This window comes from Podarcis gaigeae (genome assembly GCF_964106915.1).
Source record: "Podarcis gaigeae genome assembly, chromosome: 8".
NCBI classification, from domain to species: Eukaryota; Metazoa; Chordata; class Lepidosauria; order Squamata; family Lacertidae; genus Podarcis; species Podarcis gaigeae.
The window spans coordinates 34,885,658-34,901,551 of NC_139684.1; the positions used below are offsets into that span (position 1 = coordinate 34,885,658).

The 15,894-nt window shown below is 43.5% G+C and overlaps 1 long non-coding RNA gene across 1 annotated transcript; it reads left to right on the forward strand.

Annotated features, from left to right (window-relative positions):
- Positions 1-3,183: 3,183 nt before the first annotated feature.
- On the forward strand, positions 3,184-4,499 carry LOC310850153. The gene is made up of 2 exons (XR_014567242.1): positions 3,184-3,457; positions 4,188-4,499. It is a non-coding gene; the product is annotated as an uncharacterized lncRNA (long non-coding RNA).
- The last annotated feature ends 11,395 nt before the right edge of the window (positions 4,500-15,894 follow it).

Consider the following 15,894-nt stretch of genomic DNA (forward strand, 5'->3'; position numbering starts at 1 on the left):
ATGCCCCGTGAATTTGTCTTGTAGCAGCATGATAATCACCAGAAACCCTCGGGCAGCATCTGAGTGAAGCACTGCTCTCCCCTCTTGCGATTCCCAACAACTGTTCTTCCAAGGCTTACTGCCTCCAACAATGGAGGTGGAACATAGTCATCCTGCCTCGTAACCATTGGTTGTGTTGGTTGTTAGCACCAGCACACTCACTTATTTTCACTTGTTGTACTTATTTTAACAAATCATGGAGGGAAAACAGATATTTCCCACTCTACTGCTTCAGGGTCTGTGCCTTTGCTGCCAACGCGCCAGCATGCATTATGCATTCATGTTCCAAAGGATCTCGAGGATTCTGTTGTATTCACATTTCTCCCTCCCTCCCTCCCCCCACTCCCTCCCCCTGCACTAGGAGAGCAGTTTGACCACTATCCCCAGTTGTCTTGCATGATTAATTACAGCATCTGTCCTGTCAGAAGCTATAATGAAGAGGTCTTGATAAAAATTGCAAATTACCACTGGCAACAATCTTAAAACTGCTTATGATAAAATGAAAATTAAAAACAGCAAGCGAGGAGCCTGAGTCGAATCCTAATCTGAAAAAGAATGAGGCTGAGCAGAGGTGGTGTCCATGGCTACTGTTCATGAGACACACAAACCGGGGGGTTGGGGGGGGAGAGAAATACAAATCCAACCAGTTTTCAAAGCTGCAATCCACGGAGAGAGAGAAAAGTCCATTCCCATTTCCCTTTTTGCTCCCATGGAACTTGAAGGAGTGTTTGGTAGATGGTAGGGACAGGTGAACGAGTCCATTTTGGCTCCTCTCGGTTTCTCATTTGACACCAATTTTAAATTTAATTTCCCACATTTCCACATCCATTTGTGATTTTTTTTAAAAAAGTTCCCACACAAATTTATCAGCATTTTAGTGTGAATTTTTCCTAATATACACATTTTTGTATGAGATTTGGCACGACATACACGTTTGCAGAACAACTTCTCCAAATATAACACATTTTGCATACTAGTTTCACTAATATATACACACATTTCACCTAAGTTTCTTTCTTTTTACACAGTACTTGGCTGGAGAACTGTGTTACAAAATTCAGAGAACTGCAGATTTCAAAGAATGGCTGTGTTTCAATTTACATATTGTTTTGGGAAAGTATGAATTAGGTCGGTAAGTTTGTGTTTCAATGCAGACTGAGTTGAATTTGTAAAGATAGGGTATCACCACTGAATAGGTCCTAATTTCAGTCATCACCCACTTGACCTCTGGTGTGAACCAAAGTTACTTTTCTGAATCAGTATTCAGGAAGGCCCCATATAGAAGGAAGTGGTCATTGAGGTATACTGGTCCTAAGTTATATAAGGATTCCAAGATCAAATAGACAGTATTTCACAAAAGCCAATGTTTGTAACAGCAGCCCTATTCAGGTGTTGGGTCTACTCACGATCAGAGGACATGAAAAAAAGGAGCAGGGTCACGCACCAAAGTCTCCCTGTCCTCTCTACTCCCAAAGCACAAAGCTTTTTTAAAAAATGAGCATTCAGTAATGGGTAAAAGGTAAAGGACCCCTGGTTGGTTAAGTCAACTATGGGGTTATGGCATTCATCTCACTTTCAGGTAGGACGCTCTTAGAATCCTCCCCACAATCTAGAACCTGGAGCAATATATACCGTATTTTTCCGTGTATAAGACTATATGTTTTCCTAAATTTTTGAAGTTCAAAATAAGGGGTCGTCTTATGCACAGATAGCGCATAGTGCATTTTCTTAATTTTGAGTCCCCCAAAATAGGGGGCGTCTTATACACAGAAAAATATGATAACTGCAAGGAAGATTCTAACAACAGTCAGGTGAACATGCTTAGAATCCCTCTTCCAACCTTCACGTGGCAGGAATGAAGATATTGGGATGTGGTCGGCAGGTGATGCCCTGAGCCATTCCTCAGTACACATGGCATGTAGCTAAACCCAACACCTGAACAGTGCTCATTTTACCATGTTGTCTAATAAATTTGGAGGAGGATAATACTTAATTGCAACAAGAAAAACAATCAAGTGAAGCACGCCAAGAGCCATTGAAATGAATGAGGGTGGTGCAGAAGCACTTGCGTTCTGAAGCTCCCATTTATTTTAATGGAGCCTGCATGGGAGAACTCCCCATGGGATTGTGTCCAATTTAGTTTTTAACCCATGTGTCAGTTTCAACTAACTTAATGTAGCAATCAGTGCCCTTCTTGGAGCTTTTGAAATCTCTTAACCAACCTCTTCAACAAAGAAAAGCTAAACCGCAAGTGACAGGAATTGTGTATATGGCCTGTAATTGTGTTCTTGAAGAGCCAGGATGCATCTTTGGGAAAATGTCACAAGTGATAAGGGTTAATGCCAACAGAAGTCTGTTTTCTACAGTTTGGAGGAAGAAGCAGGTGCAAGTCTACTCATTAAAGGATTTAATAAATCCCGGGTTTTATCACACGTGATGAAGGGCTGAAGATCTGTTGATCAGTTCTGAGACAAGGGAAATAGTAATCACCAAAGCAGCTGAACATAGGCTGTGATCCTAAACACAGTTAAGCGCATTGAACATGGTGGGAGTCACATCTGAGTAAACATACATAGGATTGCCCTTTTAATGTAGTAAAAATTGAAGTGGATGTGTACGTTTAAAATCAAGCCTTTTCCCTCTCTGGCCTCTTTCACGGCAAACATTTAAAGCACAGTGATAGCACTTTAAACAGCCATGGCTTCCCTTGAGGAATTCTGGGAGCTGTGGTTTGTTATGGGTGCTGAGAGTTGTTAGGAAACCCCTATTCCCCTCATGGAGCTGCAATTGCCAATCTCAGAGAATCAGTCTCAGGGAAATTGGGGGATAGTAGCTCTGGGAGGGAAACAGGGGTCTCCAAACAACTCAGCACCTTTAACAAACTACAGTTCCCTTAATTCTTTGGGGGAAAGCCATTACTGTGCTTTCATAGTGCTTTAACTTTATGGTGTGAATGGAGCCAGTTTCTTAAGTTTACATATACCTTATCCTGGTTAATATGTGCCATTATTGCAGACACACATGCTCACTTGCATGATAGACACCCATGTTGCATCTTTTATGTTTCATTAACTCAGCAATCCAAATACGGTTTGTATCCAACTATGTATCCAAATATGGTTTGTATGTTGGGTAGACCTGAGTTCATTATGAGCATTGATTTCAATGGGTTGACTTAGAGCACAGTTAACATTAGGCACGGCCCTGTGTGTATAGGAGAGATTCCCAGGGCTGTATAGTATGACGTCCTTTTTGGAAGGGAGGTGAGGGGCCTTCGGATCCTGTGAATCCACAAACACACCAACTCCTCCCTCTCCAAGAGTGGCGTGCTTTGGTCCCCACAGCTGATTGAACACTGCTGGCAAGACATTCATGCTACTGGAACTTCCCATGGATGGATGCCTTTGATGGTATAGGTGTTCTTCTAGTGATGGGCCTTTGCTTGGCTGCAGTATGGTACCCTTTGCCCTTTTCACCTGCTAGAGGTCAGAAATATCCCAATGAACTGGGGGTGCAATCCTGCACACTATTCTCCCTCTGCCACTGTGGATTTCACCATAGTTCAGTGCTGCAACTCTATGGAGAGATCATAACATAGCCTTAAACTGTATTGATGCGCAATGTTGTGGTGGAACAGTGCAGTGCGTAAGTGATTCCTGTCTTTTTCTCTCTCTGCCTGACACCTGTGAAATCATGTTTTCCGTCCTATCATTTATAACTACTCCCCGCCCTTTTCCCAGGGTTTCTTCACTTTATTACCCCAGTTAACTACATTCTGCTTCCACATTAACCTAGGCTGACATATGATGAAAGAACATAAGGAGTTTTCATTTTTAGCTGAAACGGGGTCATTAGTCTCCAACTGCAAACAAAAGCTTTAAATACCTTTATCGGGCAAAGTTTCCATGATATATTATCTATCACCTGACCACTGTAGCTGGAAGGGGTCTCCTTACCTCCCCTCCCCTTTTTGGAGACAGATGGATTAAATATTTCAAGTTTAACCAGGGAGATGCCACACAATGGGGTTTTTTAGACTTATGAATAGCACCCTTTCCCATTTCTCACTTCATGGAGTATTTCTACAGCCCTGGACTTCATTCTAACCCTTTCCCTCCCTGCTTTGTTTGTCTTTTGTTTCGCAACAGCTGTTATTATCGTTTTTTGGTCAGCTGTGATTGCTGGAGGCAAAAGAGGACCAGATGGTGTTTTGCGATGCATGAATGGCAAGTCAGAGGAGCCTAGATTGAATAGGCCAAGTCTGAATGGTGTCTATGCACCACCTGCCTCCTTCAACAGCAGCAGCGCAGATCACAGAAGTATGATCTGTCTCAGACCAACCCGCATCAGAGGGGGAATGAAGAGAGCCTTGTTGGGTTTTCTCCATATTTATTGATCTTCCATGCACTAACAACATAATGCGGTGCACAGTCAATTTGAATTAATTGGATATGACACAGCGTGCGCATGTAATCTATCACTGTAGTCGTCTGGTACGCTATGGGGATTTCCCCCCCTGTCACAGGAACATGTGAATCTGTAACAATGTGCATTAATTAACAGAGGAGACAGGAGCAACATGAGAGAATGTCGGCTTAAGCAAATGTCATTTTAGCTGGCCTCGTGACGCATTTTTATACACGTATTTATATCATTAATATATAAGATATAAGATATATAAGATATATAAGATATAACCATACTTTTAAAATAAACACACACACACACACACACACACAAAGACACAGCCACAGATCTAACAGGAACAAAGGCTATGTTTGCGTCATGCCACTATACACCTTTAAAAACACTTGGGTTTCCCCAAAGAATTCTGAGAGTTGTTAGGAGATCCCTTTGTCCCCCCTGAAGAGCTACAACTCCCAGTATGGACCTGAAGTAAGGGTTTCAAGTTGTAAGAACTTTCTGATTGCAAGAGCTGTTCGACAGTGGAATGTAATCACATGGAAGGTGGTGAACTCCCCTTCCTTGGAGGTTGTTAAGCAGAGGTTAGATGGCTGACTGTCATGGATGTCTTGGTTGTGATTCCTGTACAGTGGTAACTCAGGTTACAGATGCTTCAGGTTACAGACGCTTCAGGTTACAGACTCCGCTAACCCAGAAATAATACCTTGGGTTAAGAACTTTGCTTCAGGATGAGAACAGAAATCATGCTCCGGCAGCACGGCGGCAGCGGGAGGCCCCATTAGCTAAAGTGGTACCTCAGGTTAAGAACAGTTTCAGGTTAAGAATGAACCTCCGGAATGAATTAAGTTCTTAACCCGAGGTACCACTGTATTGGAGGGGTTTGGGCTAGATGTATCTCTACCAACTCTACAATTCTATGATTCAGTTAGTTTTCTCATGCAATCCATTAACGTGGCAAATCAGCATGAGGCATGAAAGTTTCAGAATGTTCTAGAAACATAGGTAGAATTCTTATCTGGTTTTCCTTCCAGTTGCTAAGAAAAGCTTTCTTTTTATAACTTATTTTAAAGGAGAAACTTTCACTTTATAACATAGGTTTCATATGAAAAGTATTGTTACTGAACAAAAGTAATGCCTAAATAAAGAAATGGAATTGAGGGGAAGGGAGTGACATCTGGGGAAATATTCATGACTGAAACACATTTAGTCAGATGATGATGTGATCTGGCATTTGCTAATCAATAACTGAGGAGTGACACCAGTGTTCCTATTTGATTAACCTTTTGCCTCAGGCTTAGATATGAAGTCAAATTCATGCAAAATGGGGGTGGGGGTGGATGCATGCATGCACATGGGTTTTTTTTTGCAAAGTTTTCATGGAATGTTCAGTGGATATTTTTGTGCCCATTATCTGAAGTTGTGTTTTGTGTTTATGTTTGGTGTATGTGCTGGAACAATGTGTTTGTCTAACAGTAAAGCAAAATACACATACTGTTCTGTTCCTCCCTCGAGTTCCAAGGTTCTTGAGGAGAACAAGCAGAAGTTGTATAGCCGTTAAGTGAAGTTTTAGTGCCTGACTCTAAAATGCATTAGGGCTCCAAGTCTCTTCTCTCTTTCTTCTCCTGCCCTTACATTTTTATCACTTTTCTTTTTTGCCATTTTAGACTTTAGGGGGCCCTCTGCGGAACAAACGGCACTTTGACAGAATTCAAGAGTGGCAGCCGATTCTGAGAACACCTCTGCAATATTTTCGGGGAGTAAATAAATGCAAGGGCCGCCTCTCTCCTTGTCAACTGCTCCTGGGCTAAAATCACCATTAACACAAAAGTGGACGGTGTAGAACAGAATGCACAGGTGAAAATTAGAAGGTTTAATGCAGGGGAGTAATAAAGGCTGTGGCAAGTTCGTGGAGCTGTTTCCAAGATGCAGGCCTAAAGCTTTAAGCATGGCACCAAACGAAATCTGCATTCAGTCAAGTGATGAAGCAGGACTCTACATTGACCTGGGTAAATGATTCACATCATCATAATTATTAGCTTGCAGGATTTAAATAGGGCTAAATGTGTGTGTGTGTGTGTGTGTGTGTGTGTGTGTGTGTGTGTTTTCCAGGCCCAGTTTAGAGTGTTTGTCATCATACAGTAGCTGAATGTCTTCTGTTTTCTACAGATGGTGTTGTTTATATAGCATACATGAACAGAGACTTGCAGAGTGTCATTAAATAGGCCTTTTTTATAATTACTTGCAATTCCCATTGTATAATTGGAGGACTTCAGCTGTTATATTAAACATTTTATGGAATTAGAGGTGCAGTTACACTTGAAGCTTGCATATTAACAATGTACGGGGGATGTTGTAAACAACCACATGGTCCATTTTATTATGTTTACTCTTGGATTTGGCTGTGATTTGGCTGGGTTTTTGTTTTTTTTAAGGTAGCCTGTTCCTTTTATTAAAATGTCCCTTAATTAAAATTAAACAGAATGGCCTCCGGGAGTATAGACCTTGGATATTTCTCCATTAATCCACTGAAAGCTGTGGGAGAGTTTTCAATGTAGGCTACACATTATAAAGCTTTGAGAGAATCTAGCAGTGGTGAAGAACTTCAGACCTGGAGCTAAATTCTGGCCCACCAAGTCTATCTGGCCCTGGGGACTCTTCCCAGGCCACGCCCCTCATTGTATGCCATATGGCAAGACGGGACACCTCTGCATCTTCCCCAATTTCCTTTGTAGTGTCCTTTAGATCAAGAAGTACCCGCATGACAGTTCCAAACCCACAGGGGATTGTAAGGAGTTTCTTTTAAGCCTAAGAATAAGCAATCAGTTCACTGAAATATTGTTAGCCTGCCAAGCCAAATAATGATCAGAACAGAATTGTCTTTGGTAGGTTGTGGAAAGCTAGGAGAGAAGGGGCAAAGTGGACCCCTTGACCCAGGGAGCTCCATAATCCCAACACTGTACAGAGAATGCCCTCTTCCATGTCCCAGCCTCCCTAATGCATTCCTCTCCATTGTCCCAATTTGATGGAGACATCTCAGAATTACAGCTGCCACCCCACATTGCTGGTCAGCTCCATTTTGCTTGGTAGGTTGTAGATTGGACAGGCCAGCTGTATAAAGTTTATGGGGTAATGGTGGAAATAACACCTTGATTATTATTCATTTGGTGTTTATTATAACAAAATGAATCATCAGTTCACTTGATATTCCTTTGCAAGCTAAGTGCTTCTGTAAAGCATTCTCTTGAATGTTGCATTAATTAAAATTAACCTCGGTTTTCAAACATCTCCGTCGATGAACATTTCGGTTTTTGAACGCCCTAAACCCGGAAGTAAATGCTTCACTTTTTGAACATGCCTTGGAAGTCGAACATGCCACGTGGCTTCCACTGAGTCCAAGATCCTGAGGCCTAGCTGTCGGCTATTGAGTTTTTGGTTTTTAAACGTTTCAGAACTCGAATGGTCTTCCAGAACTGATTACGTTCAAAAACTGAGGCACCACTGTACTGTTTTAAAGTATGCTTAACTAGAGTGGGTTGATCATAATGATTCCCCCCCCTTTTTAATTACTCCACTGGCTTAGATCTCCCTTCCCTAATCGCATTCTTCAGCAGCCATCGTTTCCTGCATTGCAGGGGTTTGGACTAGATGACCGCTGTGGTCCCTTCCAACTGCGCGATTCTATGATTCCAAGGAAACAAATAGGGGAAAGTGTGCTGTCCCTCTGAAATCTCTCATCATTTGGAGATTTGAGGCCATGCAGTAATATGATTGAAAAAGGGGCGGGGCAGGCCAGAAGAAGGTAGAAAGTATCTCCCTCACGCCTAATCTGATAGCACTTGATTCATTCAGAGAAGAAAATGTTTGAATGTTGTGACATGCAGCATCCTGTAATGCCATTCCATATCAAGTTACCTGGAATTACATTGTGTCAGGCCAGGTTTGGTTCCCAGGTGAAGTAATCTGAATCGACACGCTCTAAATTGAAGCAACGAGATATGAGGTCCTGTCACACACAAACACCACTCCTTTGAAGGCTGGTGGTATCAGAGGCAGGTGTCGAGGGTGAGCAATGAACAACAGTCTGGAGCAAATCAGGAACCAGGAGTCAGGACTGGAGAGTAATCAGGGTTGAAGGGGAAACGAGTTCGGCGAAGAAGCCAATAGTCAAGATCAAAGAACTATCAGCATCAAAGTGGACCCACCTGATCTGCCTATTCTGGATTTGTATACCGACTGGAACATAGCCGTCAATCAGATGACCTATCTCTCCAAATTTTCTGAAGCAGTTTTACTGCAAAAAATAAAAAAAAATCACATGAAACTGCATATTTTATAAGGGGGAGGCATACAGTGGTGTGCATTTTAGAGGAAATGCTTTGAATAACTTCTAGGAATGCATATTTTGGGGGACGAATGTCTAAAAATGTGAAAAGGGAGTAAAATGAAATTTTGTATGTGTTCCAGAAAAACTGCCAACTGTTGGGGTAACCTATTGGCTGCTGACCCATTCCAGGTAAGAGCGCCTGGCAATGGCCCCAAGCAGGCCTGATGAGGGTTGTGTGGCCTGTGGAGCCCCCCAAGAGCCTGACAGAGGCACAGTCAGCCCCCAGGACTGATGGTTCTCCATCTCAGCACCTGATCACTCTGGGGATTTTGAGGAGTGAACAATTCCTGCTTTTGATGATAGCAGTGGCTACTGAGGACGGACCCATCTCTTAACCATGTCCCATATAACTAGAGGGTTGAAGGTTAGAGAAACAACAGTTATCTCTCTCTCCACAAGCAAGCAGGTGGATGGTGTCCCAATGTTTCTCATCAACAGGAGGACACTGATAGGCCTCATGTTTTCTGTGCCCTGGGGATGACCCTGGGTTCAAAAGTGGGTATTTGCTGAAAACCAGATGCTGCTTATTACAAATCAAGCATTTTGGGGGTAATTGAATTACATTCAAAGGCTTCATTCATTAACAAAGGCAATCAATCAAAAACTGGGAGTAAAATACAAGCTATTTTCAGCATAAAGGGAATGGAAGCTCCTCTAGTCTCAAAGGGCCAAAATGTGGTGTTCAAGATACTAATTTGACATGCAATATCTGCACATTACTTTCTCTTCCTTCTTATGACTGTAGAATTGCATTGCGTGGGGCATCCGACTTCTGCCACTATTTTATTTTCCTTTCCACATTCTCTAGAGTCAGGAGGGGGCTCAGGGAAAAAGTTTATTACATTATTTCTTTATAGTAATCATTTTACAAAATGTCAAGATGGATAATGGCACACATATACCCTACAACCCTATGGGATCTTGGAAGATGTCCCAGGGTCATAAGGAAGTGCCGAATCTTCCTGTCTTAGGGTTAGGGTTATTCTTCCTCTCTTGTGAGACTAGAACTTAGGATCATCCCATGAATGATTCAGGACAGACAAAATAAAGTTCTTCTTTACACAGTGCATAGTTAAATGATGGGATTTGCTCCCACAAAAAGCAGTGAGAGTCACAAACTTGGATGGCTTTAAAAGAGGATTTGACAAATTCATGGAGGAGAGGGAGGGGGAAGGGAACCCAGGCATGATATTTGGCTCATTTTGCCCCAAATCTTTGTTTTTTGAGGCCACAAAACCTCGGGGGACCTGTGAATAGCAGAAGGCTGGTAGAGAGAAAGTGGAGATAAAAATGCCCCTGTTCCAAAGATGCAACCCGCATTTTCCCCATTAACTTCACAGTTTGTTATTTTGCTTTGATGACCTCTAAAGAAGAGACCTGCTGGCTAAGATTTGGGTGACATTTTCTTGTGGCATGGGGTACAAAGGAGGAAAGGGCCACTTAAGGCACATTTCCTCCCACTCTCCCCCAGTAATGGCTCCATTTTCCCAGCCTAGCTCATCCATTACAGTAAATACACAATGGTTTGTCAAAAGATCAATAGTAATTCTTAGTCTTTGAAAGCCTTATTTATCCACTAGTCAACTAGGTGGTTCAAACGTAGGAACACTTAAGGGCTTGGTTTTACTGTCTCCTATGTGGCGCAGGGAGTGATTACTCATACAAACAGCCTTAACTTAGTGTATGGGAGCAATCCCATGTCCTCCTGGAGCAAAAGAGACTTTGAGGATATGTCGGCTGTTGGTGTCGCTGAAATGTTTAACACAGGTGCACAGATTTGAACATGTGTTAGCAAACCTTTCTAGCTGCTCAACTGCTTACCCTCTCCAGCACCTGAAAACAGCATCCTCTTGGGGGGAGGCATAAGGTTTTGCCTGAAAGTCTTACCTGGGAAGGAGAAAACTCTGCCCCAACTGTAGCTGTCTTCCAGAGAGGGAAGCCTGTTTATATAGAGCTCATTATGGCAGTGGATCACTGCGAAGGGGATGAAACAGAAAGAGAAGCTCCCCTTTGGGTTGGCTCCTGGAGGAAGTGATAATTCTGCTGCCTCCATACATTGGGAGTGCATGAAGGAGCCAATCACACCTTGTGCAAAGATAACACAAATTCACCTGAACTCCAGTGGAGGCTCCTTGGAAAGATTGAAGGCCAGGACAACAAATCACACAGAGATTCAGCAGACAGATTCTTCTGTCTACGGGCACTTTGGGTGAGCAGGGATATTGAGTTCTTGATTTGCTTTATTTCTTGCTGACATGGGCTGGGAAGTTCTCAACAAACTTCTTCCCAACTTAGTGGGGAGGTGGCTTTCACTTTTCTCAACCCCCCCCCCATTTCATTACTCTCTATTTTGTGGTGGAGGTAGCAGTGCTCTTTTCAGGGGCTTCTGGTGCCTTTTGGTCTCCTCGCTGCCTTCAAATAATGCTACGTCTTGATTGTTCCAGGATGTTCTGGGGGGCAAATGATGATTACTATCAGGGTGAAGTACTGCTGAGTTTGCTTCCCATTCAAGAAATTGATCCAGATCCCTCCCTTTTGTGGCCTGTTCATAGGGATGGCTGTTGTCTTTGTCCATGGAGTTTTCTTGGCAGGGATACTGGAGTGGCTTGCCGGTTCCTCCTCCAGGTGGATCACGTTTGGTCAAAACTCTCCACTATGACCTGTTCATCTTGGGTGCCCTGCTCGGCATAGTTCATAGCTTCTCTGAGTTCTTCAAGCCCCTTCGCCACGGCAAGGTAGTGATGTATGGAAGTGAGAGCTGGACCATAAAGAAGGCTGATCGCCGAAGAATTGATGCTTTTGAATTATGGTGCTGGAGGAGACTCTTGAGAGTCCCATGGACTGCAAGAAGATCAAACCTCTCCATACTGAAGGAAATCAACCCTGAGTGCTCACTGGAAGGACAGATTGTGAAGCTGAGGCTCCAGTACTTTGGCCACCTCATGAGAAGAGAAGACTCCCTGGAGAAGACCCTGATGTTGGGAAAGATGGAGGGCACAAGGAGAAGGGGACGGCAGAGGACGAGATGGTTGGATAGTGTTTTCGAGGTTACCAGCATGAGTTTGAGCAAACTGCGGGAGGCAGTGGAGGACAGAGGTGCCTGGCGTTCTCTGGTCCATGGGGTCACGAAGAGTCGGACACGACTAAACGACTAAACAACAACAACAACAACATAGGGATGGAAGAATCCATCAATTTCAGTTTCTCTGTTTCTCTCCCCCCCCCCCCGGGGTGGGGTGAGGGAAATAAAATAAGATGTCCTCATGAAAACCCACCAGTGCTTTAGTGCAAATGTATGCTAATATGCACATCTGCATCCAAATTTCCCTAATATACACAATGCTGCCTAATATAATGCAAGTTTGCATGTTAGCTCAGCAAATATATGCATTTTACCCTAGTGTATGCATTTCTGTGCATATTACTTGGCTGGAGAAATGCATGGCAGAGTTTGGAGAAGTGCGAATTTCACAGACTAACTGTGATTCATATTGTTTCGGAGATCGCAAATTAGAGAGTTTTGCCTTTCAGTGCTAAGTGAATTGAATTTCTTCTCCACCTGTGAATTGGGCTGCAAAGTGGGGTGGTGGATTTCAACACACCATTTGCGCTCTCATTGCAAATGAATGCATTGCTCTATGCACTTTGAAATTACTGCTTATATATGCACCATAATCTTTCAACTCCCATTTTTTGCTTGAGGAGTCCCCCCTCCCCACCACTCTCTCAAACTCAAGATACATCTCCCCCCTCCTTTCTTTTTTGTTAACAGGCAAATATGAAATCAATTCCATTTATGTGAATGGATCTTTCAGCAATCTTGAAGTTTATGATGAGGACACTCGAGGCAGAATGTAACCAATACAGCTGCATTTTAAAAAAAAATGAAATTAAAACATGACGAGCAGAATGGCAGAGATAAAAAATGAGATGCAAAGAGTTTTGAAAAGTGAGAATGAGCAATCTTTCTCGACACTAAAAGGCTTGTCTATTTTTCATGTTTACGCCGATCGGCTGTTTCTGTGTTCATAATTTCCTGCTCCATCATCAATCATTGTCAATTTTGAAAAAGTACCATACTTAGGGTCATTTATCCAGGCCCAGCAGAGTCTAAAATTATGCAGCTTCAGTCAAATATACATGAATAAAGACTGTCATTTCTGATTAATGACATGTGACTTGAGTGTGTTACAGAATCATCTCCCTATCCAAGCTTTACAAAAAGGTTATTCTGTAAGGAACATTCTGTCTTATTCTGATTTCCCTTTTTCTTTCCCAGAACTGAACCCAGGTATTGGCATTTACTTTCCCACTGGAAATGGTTAGTGGACGTAGGAAATTGTCGTATACAGAGTCAGGGCATTGGTCTCCTTAAGCACAGAATTATGTACAGTAGGGCAGTAGAATCTAGCCTATTATGGGCAAATGGGCTACCAATCTATATCTGTCTTCATCCAGTCTCCATCTCTCTGCCTTTCCTACTCACAGCCATTCCAGCAGAGGGGTGGCACCACCTCTCAGCTTCCTCCTCAGTCTCAGTGCTGCACTCTGCAGGGTAGAGGATGGGGAGCAAACAAAAATGCATTGCCATTGCTTGTCATTGGCCCAGCTGCCAGCCACTGACATAGGCTGAGGCCGCTGCATCAGGCAGTAGAAGCCCCCCAAGCAGCATGCCCCCCGCCACCTCTGCCAGTGGTGAAGCACCACCACCATTGGCACTGGTTTCAGGCAAGATCATGTCCATTGGGGGCAAGATCTCATCTGAGTGTGCAAGACCTCACACAATGTTGGGGTGAGATCTCACCCCAAATCAGCACGATCTTGCGTGAAATCAGCATCAACGGTGGCATCACTTCTCTGCCAGATGTCTATGTGGTGGGGCAAGTGGTGGTAGAGAGAATGGTGACCGCAGGAGCAGGTGGGTGGGGGCAGGAGCAGTGCCAGCAGTGGGGCAAGGTGGCACTTTCCATTTCCTCTCATGGGGTGAAATGGGTCATGCCACCTTTGGTTTTGGGTACCTGAATTCTGCCTTATGAATCTCAGTGAGCTCCAGCCTCCACTGCAGCAGGAATATGACCCTCCAGATGTTGATGGACATCCACCTCATTCATTCCTGCCATGGGCCATGCTTTCAGGGGCTGATGTAAGTCGGAGCCCAACAACATCAGAATGCACACTGATGGGCCACCATTCCTTGTCTACACTGATGCTTAGCATCTCTCTAAGAAGTCTCCCCCACCCCTACCTGGAGATGTAGGGGAGGATATGACTATCAATGGCTACTAGGCAGGATGGCTATGTTCTGCCTCCATAGCTGGAAACCAGTTGCTAGAAAGGCACTTGTGCTCAGGTCCTGCTTTTGGGTTTCCCAGAAACACCCGGTTGGCCATTGTGAGAACAGGATTCTGGACTGGCCTGATTCAGCAAGCTCTTCTCACATTCTTATGTCCAGGATCTGAACCTGGGGTAACATGCAAAGCAAGCACTCTGCCCCTGAGCTACAGCCCCTCCAAAGTATGGGAGTTTACATGCATCTATAACATGTGCGACAAATGTTTTTGCAGGGGGTGGTTTAGCCAGACTGAGGTTTGCTTTTTCTATTTTCCTTTACTTGCCCAAGATTGCTTTCTCTATTATGGAAAGAATAATCCACGTAAGATACTAATTTCATTGAACTGAGTGCACATTAAAAGAAAATCCTACCATTTTGACATCAATTGCTATTTTTACGGTTCATCAGTCCTGCTCTATTCCAGCTCATAATGGAAGACAAAAGAGAATGAACATGAATTTGGAAATGGAAAAGATAAAAGGATCATACGAGGCTGCATTATTCTATGTCAGACAGTTGGTCCATCTAGTCTGGTATCATCTGCTCTGACTAGCAAAGGCTCTCCATTCCAGGGTCTTTTGTAGCCAGGCTATGTGAGATATTCTTAAAGGGTAGGCACTCTGGGCTAAAATGGGAAGTTTCAATATTTCAAAGATGTGCTACACTGCAGTCATTGGTAGGGCCTTTGTCATTTTCTGGGCCTGAGGGTTCCTTGCTAGACTTCCTTGTTTAGGCCTTGTTTAGGGAAGTTTTTAATGTTTAATGTTGTGTTTTTAATATTTGGTTGGGAGCCAGAGTGGCTGGGGAAACCCAGGGAGATGGGCAGGGTATAAATAATAAATTATTATTATAAATTTCTTGCATTGGGATTGTGGACAGACAGCAAAGAAGGCTCACTTGGGTCACAGCTACACTATACATTTAAGGCACCATGATACTACTTTCACAATCATGGCCTTTCTCTAAAGAATTCTGTGAGCTGCTTTTCATTAAGGGTGCTGAGAATTGTTTGGTAGTGCCTATTCCTCCCACAGAGCTACATTTCACAGAGTGGTTAACAACCAATCCTTCTTCCCAGAGAACTCTGGGAATTGCAGCTCTTGGGGGAGGATAGGGGTCTCCTAACAACTCCCAGAAACCTTAACAAACTCCCAGAATTCCTTGGGGGAAGCCATGAGATGTTTAAAATGACATCACAATGCTTTACATGTATGGTGCAAATATAATCAGGATATTCCAAGAGAGAAGAGAGGGGACAGAGTTGATTTTGAATGTACAGACCCATATCAATCTTTACCTCTTCTCCAGCTCTGGAAGGGGAATTTGGGGTCTCCTATCACTGTGGTCTATACCACAGAGCCTAGGGCTTGCTGAGCAGAAGTTTGGCGGTTCGAATCCCCGAGACGGGTGAGCTCCCATTGCTCGGTTCCTGCTCCTGCCAACCTAGCAGTTCGAAATAATGAAGTGCAAGTAGATAAATAGGTACCGCTCTGGTGGGAAGGTAAATGACATTTCCATGTGCTGCTCTGGTTCGCCAGAAGCGGCTTAATCATGCTGGCCACACGACCCAGAAGCTGTATGCCGGCTCCCTCCACCAATAAAGCGAGATGAGCGCCACAACCTCAGAGTCGTCTGTGACTGGACCTAACAGTCAGGGGCCCTTTTACCTTTACCTATCAACTCTCAGTACTCTTACAGTTCCTTGGATTATTTG